At 39.8% G+C, this 10,947-nt stretch overlaps 1 pseudogene; it reads left to right on the forward strand.

Annotated features, from left to right (window-relative positions):
• The first annotated feature begins 1,470 nt into the window (after nucleotides 1-1,470).
• Nucleotides 1,471-10,632, forward strand: LOC129079797 (lamin-B2-like; annotated as a pseudogene).
• Nucleotides 10,633-10,947: the final 315 nt, after the last annotated feature.

Consider the following 10,947-nt stretch of genomic DNA (forward strand, 5'->3'; position numbering starts at 1 on the left):
GTCTTTTATCCATCTTGAGTTTATTTTTTTTTGTATGGTGTCAGCTGATGATCCAATTTCAATTTTTTGCATGTAGCCATCCAGCTCTCCCAACACCATTTGTTGAAGAGGCTGTTATTGCTCCATTTTATGCTTCTGCCCCCTTTGTCAAATATTAGATGCCCATAGTGACTTGGGCTTATTTCTTGGCTTTCTATTCTGTTCCACTTGTCTATGGGTCTGTTCTTGTGCCAGTACCAGATTGTTTTGAGTATAGTGGCTTTGTAGTAGAGTTTGATGTCTGGTATTGTGATCCCTCCTACTTTGTGTTTCTTTCTCAAAATTGCTGCGGCTATTCGAGCTCGTTTATGGTTTCATATAAATTTTTGAAATGTCTGTTCTATTTCTGTGAAATATGTCATTGGTATCTTAATAGGGATTGCGTTGAATCTATAAATTGCTTTGGGTAGTATGGACATTTTGATGATATTAATTCTTCCAATCCATGAGCACGGTATATGCTTCCATTTATTTGTGTCTTCCTTAATTTCTTTTTTCAATGTTGTATAGTTTTCTGCATACAGGTCTTTTACGTCTTTGGTTAAATTTATGCCTAGGTACTTCATTTTTCTTCTTGCTATATCGAATGGTATTTTTTTTTCTGATTTCTTCTTCTTCTATTTCATTGCTGGTGTACAAAAATGCCTTTGATTTCTGAATGTTGACTTTGTATCCTGCTGTTTTGCCAAATTCACTTATTAGGTTGAGTTTTTTGGTAGAGTCTACAGGGTTCTCTGTGTACACTATCATGTCATCTGCAAACAATGATAGCTTTACTTCCTCCTTTCCTATTTGGATGCCTTTTATCTCTTTCTCTTGTCTGACCGCTGTGGCTAGGACTTCCAATATGATGTTGAAAAGAAGTGGTGAGAGCGGACATCCTTGTCGTGTTCCCGATCTTAGTGGGAAAGCTTTCAGTTTTTGCCTGTTGAGTATGATGTTGGCTGTAGGTTTTTCATATATGGCCTTTATTACGTTGAGGAATGCCCCATGTATTCCCATTTTGCTGAGTGTTTTGATCATAAGTGGGTGCTGTACCTTATCAAATGCTTTTTCTGCATCTATTGAGATGATCATGTGGTTTTTATCTTTTCTTTTATTTATGTAAACACAAATATTTTCATGTTTTTATTTCATATGTATCTAGGTTGTTTTCACTGAAGTGCAAATATATTTCTATTCTTTATATTTTTGTATTGCTTAAAATAGAAGAAAAATAAATCCAGCTGGGGATGGGTGTTTAACATCTTAGGGGAAGGTAGCATTAAAATTGTGAGATGGGCGGCCCCACCTCAGGGTTTAAGTATTAGGGATTGTACTTCCATTCTTTGAAATATACAAGAAAAGAGATAAATACATTAGTGTTTAAAAGAAATATCTTGGGCTGAAGAAAGTTGTTTTTGTTTTTTAATATGATGACATCATCTCAATATGCCTAAAGGTTTAAGGGAAATAGATTCTGCAGTTGTGGCAGAGAGGTCCCGAAGGCCAGAGAGGTATGCAGAACTGAATAAATGGGGGAGGGAATGCATGAAAGATGTTCTCAATATTTTATGTAAATTCTCAGGATTTTGGCAAGGAATGCTTCAGGCTACCTTTCCAGAACTCATTTCCTGGAGCTACACATGCTCAAATTACTCTCCAGAACCAGGTATTTAAAAGATATTAGCCATTATAAACATGCTATTACTAATAGAAGAAGCATGCATTCAGAGTATTACACAAAGATGGTAAAATGCAGAGATTTTCAAAGACAGAAAATGTTTTTATTGTATTTTTGAGAAATTATAGTGTGTTGTCATTAAATAGGATACATATTTAAACCCTTATTTTCAGATATTAATTCTTATTCATTTAAATGTGAATAAATCATTTTGTTTCTAAAATTAACCATCAAATCATAGTTAATTAAATTCAATAAATTCCCTGAAAAGGGATTAGAGGGTGAAATACATTTTAGAATCTATATATTTTTTAGAAAACTAAAAAGACCCTTAGCTAAAACAATAAACTAAAGCAAGGAACAAAAAATGTCTTCTTCAAAATTTTTTTAGAGAGAGAGAGGGGAAAGGAGGGAAAAAGAGAGGGAGAAAAACATCGATGTGAACAGGAAACATTCATTGGCTGTCTTTTGTATGCACCACGACCAGGACCAAACCTGCAACCTAGGCATGTGTCTTGACCGGGAATCAAAGCCATGACTTTGTGGTTTTCAGGATGACACCCAATCAACTGAGCCTAGTCGTCCAGGACCAAAAATAAGTCTTAAAGCAGAATTTAAAACTTGACAGGGACTTATTAGAACTCCACAAATTATTCTGAATGCCAGCTCTGTGCCAGGCTCCATGGACCAAGGTGAGACTTTGAAATGAACTCATCCTACTGAGTGGAAAGACACTAATACAAACAAAAAAAGAAGAGTGTGAAGTGAGTAGGAGGGTGATTTATCTTCCACAAGCTAACATCTGAGTGGAAGAAGTGAGGAAGACATGGGACTCTTGGGCAGAATTTTTCAGGCAATGGCAACAGCAAGTACAGAGATCCTGAAAGTGTATCTAGAGCACCAAAAAACAAAACCAAAAAACAACAACAGAAGAACCCCCACCACCAACAACAACATCCAAGAGTTCAGTGTGTTTGGAGCTCAGTAAAGTCTTTAGATATCAAACCAAACAGGACATTTAGACACTGGTAAAGAGTTAGGATTTTAACTAGTGTGATGTGAACACATTGAAGGTTTTTGAACAGGGCAGTAGCAAGACCCAATCTGCATTTCTGAAATATCACTTCTGCTTCTCTTTAGAGAATTGGTGTAGGTCAGGATTGAAGGAAATGCTCCTTACAGTTGTCCAAATGGAAGAGCTGGTAAATGGGACTAATATTAAGGAAAGCATACACCCCAGTTTCCTAGGGAGAGCCCCAACTTGTGCCTGTTGTCACCCCATAATTACTAGTAGCACTATCTTTCACCTTGAAGGATGGTACATTATGTTACCCAACTAAGAGGGTAACAGTGAAGGTCCTGTGAAGTGGCTAGTGTTTGCGAATATTTTTAAGGTACAGACAACAAGACTTTCTGACAAATTATATATAAGGTGGAGAGAAAAGGAAATCAAGAATGATGAGGTTTGGGGGCTGAGAAACAGGATTTCTCGGTGGTACTGTTGAGGGAGAAGTGTTAGCTCTTGAGAGGGAAAATGTTTGCGGGGATGTCTTAGGTTATAAACAGTTGCTGAAACTAAAATTTGTGTGTAAGTGATTTACTAAGGGAACCCTTCCCAGAAAGACTAAGGGAGTGAAAGAACCAGGAAAGGAAAGTGGAGAAAGTTGCGCAACAATGCCATGTCAAGCTAAATCCCAGGCTGCATCCAATCCAAAGGAAGGACTGGAGCATCTACATCTTAGGGTTATCCTGCCTTAAGGAACTTGGGTACTGAGGTTGGGGGAGAGGAGCGTCAACTCAAGTACTACAGTTTCCCTGCGGCTTCCAAGCAATTCCAGTAGCCCAAGGGCTTCCTTTTAAGAAGGTGCTATGACTTGAATTGTCCTCCCAAATCTACCTATTGAAACCCTACCCCTTAATGTGATGTTTTTTGGAGATGAGACCTTTGAAAAATCTGGAATGAGATCAGCTGGCACCTTGCTCTTGGACTGGCAAACCTCTAAGATTGTGAGAAAATAAGTTGCTTAAGTTTCCTACCTTATGGTATTTTGTTACATCAGCCATATTAGACTAAGACAGAAAGTTACAGGTATAAGCCTTTAGACTCAAAGCATGTCAAAGCTGGTAAGAGGAATCTCAGGTGCATTGGGTGGAGCACCAACCAGGGAAGACTATAGTATCCACTACAGAACTAAAAGTCACAAGTTCACTTGAGCAGGCATTGAGACATCTTAGATCATCATATTAAATGCGTAAGCAGCTGGGCATAAGGCTCCAGTTAGGAGAAAGGTCAGAAATAAAAATAGAAGTGTCTGAATCAAATAGATGGAATCATAAAGACTGGACTGTCTGTGATCATGTAGGGAGTGAATGCAGGCAGAAGAATGTAGCACTGTATTAGGCACTCAGTGAGGCTGGAAGACAGTGTAACATACTAGCCATGTCTTTGAAAAGACTTAATCTTACTTGAAAAATAAAACAAGGCAAAACAGAATGTCTCTCAAGGGGTAACATCTGTGGTAGATCTTCATAGTGTTATTGACTTGGTTTTGGCTATTTTATCTTATGTCTTTATCCATTTCTGTAACTTGGCCCTTTGCCCCTTTACATTGGAAAAGGTATACCCAACATCTTTTTTTCCCCCACTCTGTTAGAACCAGAGACATGGAAATAAAGAACAAATTGATAGTGATCAGAGGGGAGGTGAGAGGGGGATAATGGGAGAAAGAAGGGGAAGAGGCAAGTCAAGGAAATGTATAAAGTATCCATGGACAAAGACAGCAGGGCGGGGGGGAAATTAAATGTGGGAGATGGGAGTGTGGGTAGCGCGTGGGAGAGTAATTGGGGAAAGAATGGGGACAACTGTAATTGAACAACAACAAAAAGGCAGAAACACCATAAAAATCATACCAATTTTGACACTAGATAGTTTTAGACCAAGGATATGTAGATATGATATGCTATGATATTTTTAAGAATCCCTTGTTCTCTCAAATTGCCTCAAGTTAGTTACAAAATTCTGGCATAAAGTGAATTTAAATAATTCTAAATAAGAGAAACAAAACCCAAATATGCAGATCCCATGCCTTTGAAGATCAGATAGGATTTACTAAATAAAATTAATGGGCAGTGAAAAGCCCAGAGTGTTGGTTATTTCTGTTTGGAAGGACTAACTCTTAAATGGTTCATATTTCCATATATATATATATATATATAATATATATAAAATATATATATAATATATATATAAAACATATATATACTATATATAATTATAACTTGATAATATGTAGTATTGTAACTTATAATACTACATATTATTATAACTCTTGCGTTTGAAGGAACAAAACAGGTTCTGTAGGCCAGCTCTAACGCTTATTTCATCCTCATAAGAACTTAACTAAACTTTGCTTGAGTGCTAACAGGAAATTCAAGATTTCCATATCAGGTTATAGAAAATCCTCTCTCACAGGAGACACTGATGTCTCCTTTCCTTTGTCTGGAAATTCTTTAGGTGAGTCTGGACTGCAGAGATCCATTCTGCTTTTCATTGCTCCTTTTGCCTTAACTTTTTGAGTAGCTGTTCAGATTGGGATTGGAGGATAGCATCTGGGAGAAGAAGAGCTGGTAATGTAGGCTAACTACTGTGATCCTTGTGACCCTGTTGTAAGCACTTTGCATGTACAGTATTTATCCTATTAATTCTCACAACTCTTTCAGCTGGAAAATGCTATTATGTCCTTTGTACAAATGAGAAATAAAAATACTAAGAAGCTTGTCCAAAGTCATTGAGTTAGTAGGCAGTGGAGCCAGAATTCAGACTCCAGTCATCTGGCCCTGGAGTCAAAATTCGTAACCACTATGACATACTGCCCTTCTGAGGTAGGGTATTAGTGCTCCTTTGCGTTTGCTCAACTAAGGCCCCACTCAATAACTTCACCTTACAACAAGCGAAGGCCACTTGTGATGGTCATTTTGCACTTAGCTTCAAAAATGCTCAAGTTATCCCTTTTCAGGAAACAGGAAATTTATGAGACAGCTTATAGTCTCCATGCTAGAAATAGATGAAATTCTATTAATCTCCCTTCCACTAATTTGATTTGGTGTGTTCCTTTCAGGGAAGACACCAGTTTGTCATCAATCTGAAAGGCCTTGTGCTCACACTATATTGCTTTTATTATTATTGTATTACAGGGTTTCGGTAACTTGAATTTAGGATCACAGACATCACTGCCAAAAAAATTTATAGCAGGCTGCTGTCCCCACATTTTTATGGCTTGGCTGTTCATACAGTTTCTTGTAAAAATCTTAACACTTATTCCTTGACTTCAGTTTAAAAATACAATTTGTTCTCTTTCTATCTGTAAGAACTGTTTGTATTCTCAGATAACTAAAGCAGTGTTTGGTTCTTTGTGTTTTTATGTCTTCAGCAAGGATTTGGATATATTCTTAATAGGAGCATTTTCTAGGTTAGTCAATAGCAATTAGACATTATTCTTAGTTTGTTGGCATTTTTATATTACATTTTTAAAAATGCACTTTGAGGGCATGCGATGTCACCTCAAATAAAACTCAAGTGTAATCTGAATTCTAGTAATGGAAGTCTTAATTAGTTTTCAGAAAAGGCAAAGCTTATTCATTATTATGCTGAGGAGGATATCTAATATTTTAAGAGGATGAAAATATTAATTATATGCTTAGAATTTTATTTTTAGGCAAAAATACATGTAAGATAATGATGTAAATTAATTTTCAGGTTATTAAAGATGGAAGTAATTAAGTTCCACTCATATGCCACTCAGAATAATAAGTGATTTATTGTATTTTCACATTAAAAAGTATCAACAACCTTATATGATAATGTTTTAAAGTCATACAAAATACATCTCATTGTCTTAGATTTCCCAGAATACAAAGTTTGCACTGTATTGTGTACTCAATTTTTATATACCATAGGGTTTGCTTTGATTCTATTTTGTTCTGTGATCTATATATTCTGATCTACTAGTCTCATGCCAGGGAACTTTGGACAAACTTGTGGAGGTAGGAAGAGAGCTTTTCTGCATATTTTTTTAATAGTTGCATATAGAGGATTTAAATTGGGAGCTTGGTTAACTTGGAGCTATAAGTTTTTATATAATGTTTGAATACTTTCAGTTGAGAATGTATTTATGAATGCTGCATATTAAAAGTTAATAAAATTTTTTAAAAAAGAAAATGTGCTAAAACAGACACATGCTCAGGCCAGGCTCTGATGAAACAGATTATTGTCATATATTGATGGGAAAGAGTATGGTCTGTCCTTTTAAAATTGGGCATGGTAGGCTAACTGTGACCATTTTGTTGACTTCCCACTGACTTTATTGTCTTACTACCTTATTTGTATTCATTCACATTTAGACATTATTTAGCAATATCCCTAACTTTGTGACACCTTATTTTATCATTTCTCTCCCAAAATAAAGCATTTTACACTCCTTTGCTGTTAAGCTTCCATTCTTCCCATCAGACCCTTTCTATTCTCTTATATGTGCTGCTCACTCTGGCTCCCTGGCTGATTGGCTTCTTATTGGGTTTGACAATTGGGGACCACAGGTAAGAGATTAGGAGACAAAAAGATAGAACAATTGTATTTCTTCCCTTGACCTCTCCATTTTTCAGCTACACTCTTGGCAGTGGCCATATGCCACTCCGATTGCAGCTCCAGTAGGGAAAGGGACAGGGGAATTGGGGCCCTCCTCTGTGTCTTCTGCTCTCACTGTGGTCCTTGCAACCCTATTTCTTTCTCTTATTCAGACACAGATCTGCTAACAGCTTGCTATTGTTGCAATTCTGGTTGCCTCAACATCCTTTATCAGTTTCTTAAGCAAGCTCTGACTTTTCCCATTAAAATATTTTTGTTAAACTTGTGAAATAAATCGATATTTTTTGAGAGAACCTAGACCCATACATTCCCTTTGTTGCACCCACTGTACTGAGTTTCATAAAGGCTTTTATCACAACACCTATCAGGATGGTCATCTTTGAACATTTTTCCTCATAGAGACACATCTTTTTATTCTATCTTCTTTCACCTATAAAATACATACAGATTTTCATCATTCCATGCTGTGTCTATTACTACCTCTCTAGGGCACACTGATATCTCCTGTTTGGATTACTGCAACTCCTCCTAACTTGTTTCTGATTCTGTTACCAGTAGGTAGTCTGTTCTGAACACTGGGGAGCCTCCCCCATCAGCCAAGATGGCAGCAGGGGGAGGTTCTTACACTGACTGGGGGAGAAGGTAACAAGATAATTGGGTAGGAAAAAAGCCCTCCCCTCTTCTTACCAGACTGGGGTGAGACTAGAGGAAGGCAGGCACATGTGTCATAGATGTCAAAATGGTACTGGATGAGGTGCTGGACCAAAGATGCTTGTCAGTCTAGCCTAGGGAAAGAAGAGATTGTTTCGGAGGTGGACCCACCCGGAGCACAAGAAAGTTTGGGAAGTTGATTGGTCATTTTGAAAAAGAACCTGGTTCATCCCACACTCAAGCTAATATAATCTCAGGGAAACAAAGAAAGCTCTTTGGTTCATGGCTCGCTTGCTCATGACCTTCACTGGTGCAGTGCACTGACCAGTTCTCTGCATGGATCATGTGGCCTTAGCAGCCACATGGCCAATGGCCTCCAGGAGGGAGCTGCTCTCGCTCTGTTGCCCACTTGGTGATGCATTTGCTGGTACATTCGAGTGCTTGCTCCCAGAAACACAGGACCTTGTGCTTCTAGCAGCTGCATGTCCCATGGCTGCATGGGCTCCAAATATAAGCTTAAGGAGGGAGTCTGAAATGGACAACAGCTGGGAACAAGCTAAGCTACCCAGATGACTGCTTCACAGCCTCCTGTGGGTTTCAAAGGACTGTGCTTCAAAATGGAACGGGAACTCTGGACACTGCCTCTTGTCTTGGTTTGTGAAAGAGATGAGCTTTGAAGCAGTAGTCCGCCATTATCCCACATTGTGCAGCATCTGAATAAAACCTTTCTCTTGTTACAACATCTGCCTCACAAGTTTGGTTTTTGTGATGACAAATGGCCAAACCTCCTTTTGTTATTCAGCAACAATTGTATTCATGTTCCATTGCAATCTATTCTAAACACAGCATTTGTAATCATTCTTTGAAAACAAGTCAGGTCTTATCTTTCCTTCTCATAATCTTCAAAGAACTTCTTATTGCACTGAGTATAAAATCAAACTTTCTTATCATGGTTGGTCTAATGATCATACAATATCTACACAGAACTACCTCTTTCATCTAACATTCTTCTACTAATGCCACATTATGCCTCAGCCTTAGTAACCACCTGTAGTCCTAACATCCTGAGCGGTTGACCACCACAGAGCTTTCCTTTACCTGGAGCGCTGTCCCCAATATCTGCGCTGCGGCTCTGTCCTGTGCTCTGGGGCTCTGCTCGAGAACCTCACTGAGATAGTCACCCTGTTGCAAAAGTCTCTGTCTGACTCTTCTTTATTCTTTCTTTTTGGCTCCTAGGAGCTAGTCTATACTTAGTTTATTTTATTCTCTTTATTTAAAAACAAAATATTTATATGTTTTATTCAGGCACTTTGAGTATAATATATATTTATGTTGTTTGCATGAGTTATTTGTGTTTGGATATTAGGTGCGTGTTCTCCAAATTAAAGTGACTAATATGAATAATCAATATGATCATTCCTGCTAATAACCTCAAAACTTTCAGTGATCATAGAAAAATGATACCAATTAATTTGTAAATGGTGACACTGCGAGGTATAGTTGGGCAGTTACATTTTGAATAGGCCCAAGGTGGAAGAGGCCAACACAAGCTCCAAGAAGAGGGATGGTGCGCTCACAGTGGCCCAGGGTCGTGTGAAGGGCCTGGAGTCCCTGTTCTACCAGAGTGAGGCAGAGTTGGCTTCTGTCCTTGGTGATAAGTGAACCTTGAGAGCGACATGGCTGATCTTCAGGCCCAGGTGGCCAAGGCAGAGGACGGTTGTGCAGGGGCCAAGAATCAGCTGGAGAAGGAGATGCTGATGTGTGTAGACCTGGAGAACTGCAGTCAGAACCTGTAGGAGGAGTTCGACTTCCACAAGAACATCTTTGAGGAGGAGGTACGGGATACACGCCAGCAGCATGAGCAGTGCCTGTTGGAGGTGAACACCATCCTGCAGCAGGAGTATGACTTCAAGATGGCACAGGCACTAGAGGGGTTGTACAGCCAGCATGACAAGCAAATGCAACTCTACAAGCTGGAGCTGGAGCAGGCCTACCAGGCTAAGCTGAACAGTGCCAGGCTGAGTTCTGACCTGAACGACAAGGCCACCAGTGCTGCCAGTGAGGAGCTGAAGGAAGCGTACATGCCACTCCAGTCCCTCAGCTACCAGCTCTCTGCCCTCCAGAAGCAGGCTAGAGAAGCTCAGGACCGGATCCAAGAGCAGGATGAGGCCATGGCCAGGGGAGAGTGACAGGTTCCTGAAGATGCTGGATACTAAGGAGCTGGAGATGACAGAAATGCCGGGCGTGATGCAGCAGAAGTTGGCCGAATACCAGAAGCCACTGGACATCAAGTTGGCTCTAGACATGGAGGTCAGTGACTATCGCAAGCTGCTGGAGGATGAGGAAGAGAGCCTGAAGCTGTCCCCCAGCCTGTCATTACAGGTCACCATCTCACGGGCCACCTGGAGCAGCAGTGTGTCCAAGGTGGGGAGCGCAGGCCACAGCCAGTGCAGGTGGCTGGAGGTGGAGGAGCCACTGGGCACAGGCTCCAGTGGCATCAGCTTGGGCGGTGGCATCAGCTTGGGCAGTGCAGCAGCAGCAGCAGCAGCTTCCACCTGGCCCAGCAGGCCTCAGGCTCAGGCAGCATTGCCCAGTTTCTACTTAGATAGTTCGTTCTTTTATGTTGAACTTTGAGAGTGCTCTATGTATCCTAGATACTAGTCTTTTGTTCTATATGTGGTATATTAGATAAGGCTGCCGAACAAAACACCACAGACTGGGTGACTTAAGCAACAAGAAGTTTATTTTCTGATGATTCTAGAGGCTGAAAAGCCCAAGATCAAGGGGCGAGCAGGATTGGTGTTTGGTGAGTGCTCTCCCCTTGGGTATAGATTGCACCCTTCTCACTGTTTCCTCACAGGGCAGAGAGAGAGCACTCTGGTGTCTCTTTTTATAAGGACACTGATCTTATTGGCCCAGGGTTCCACCTCTTTGATGTCATTTAACTTTA

This window comes from Pteronotus mesoamericanus, unplaced genomic scaffold (genome assembly GCF_021234165.1).
Source record: "Pteronotus mesoamericanus isolate MK-2021 breed Mesoamerican mustached bat unplaced genomic scaffold, CSHL_Meso_final contig_82, whole genome shotgun sequence".
NCBI classification, from domain to species: Eukaryota; Metazoa; Chordata; class Mammalia; order Chiroptera; family Mormoopidae; genus Pteronotus; species Pteronotus mesoamericanus.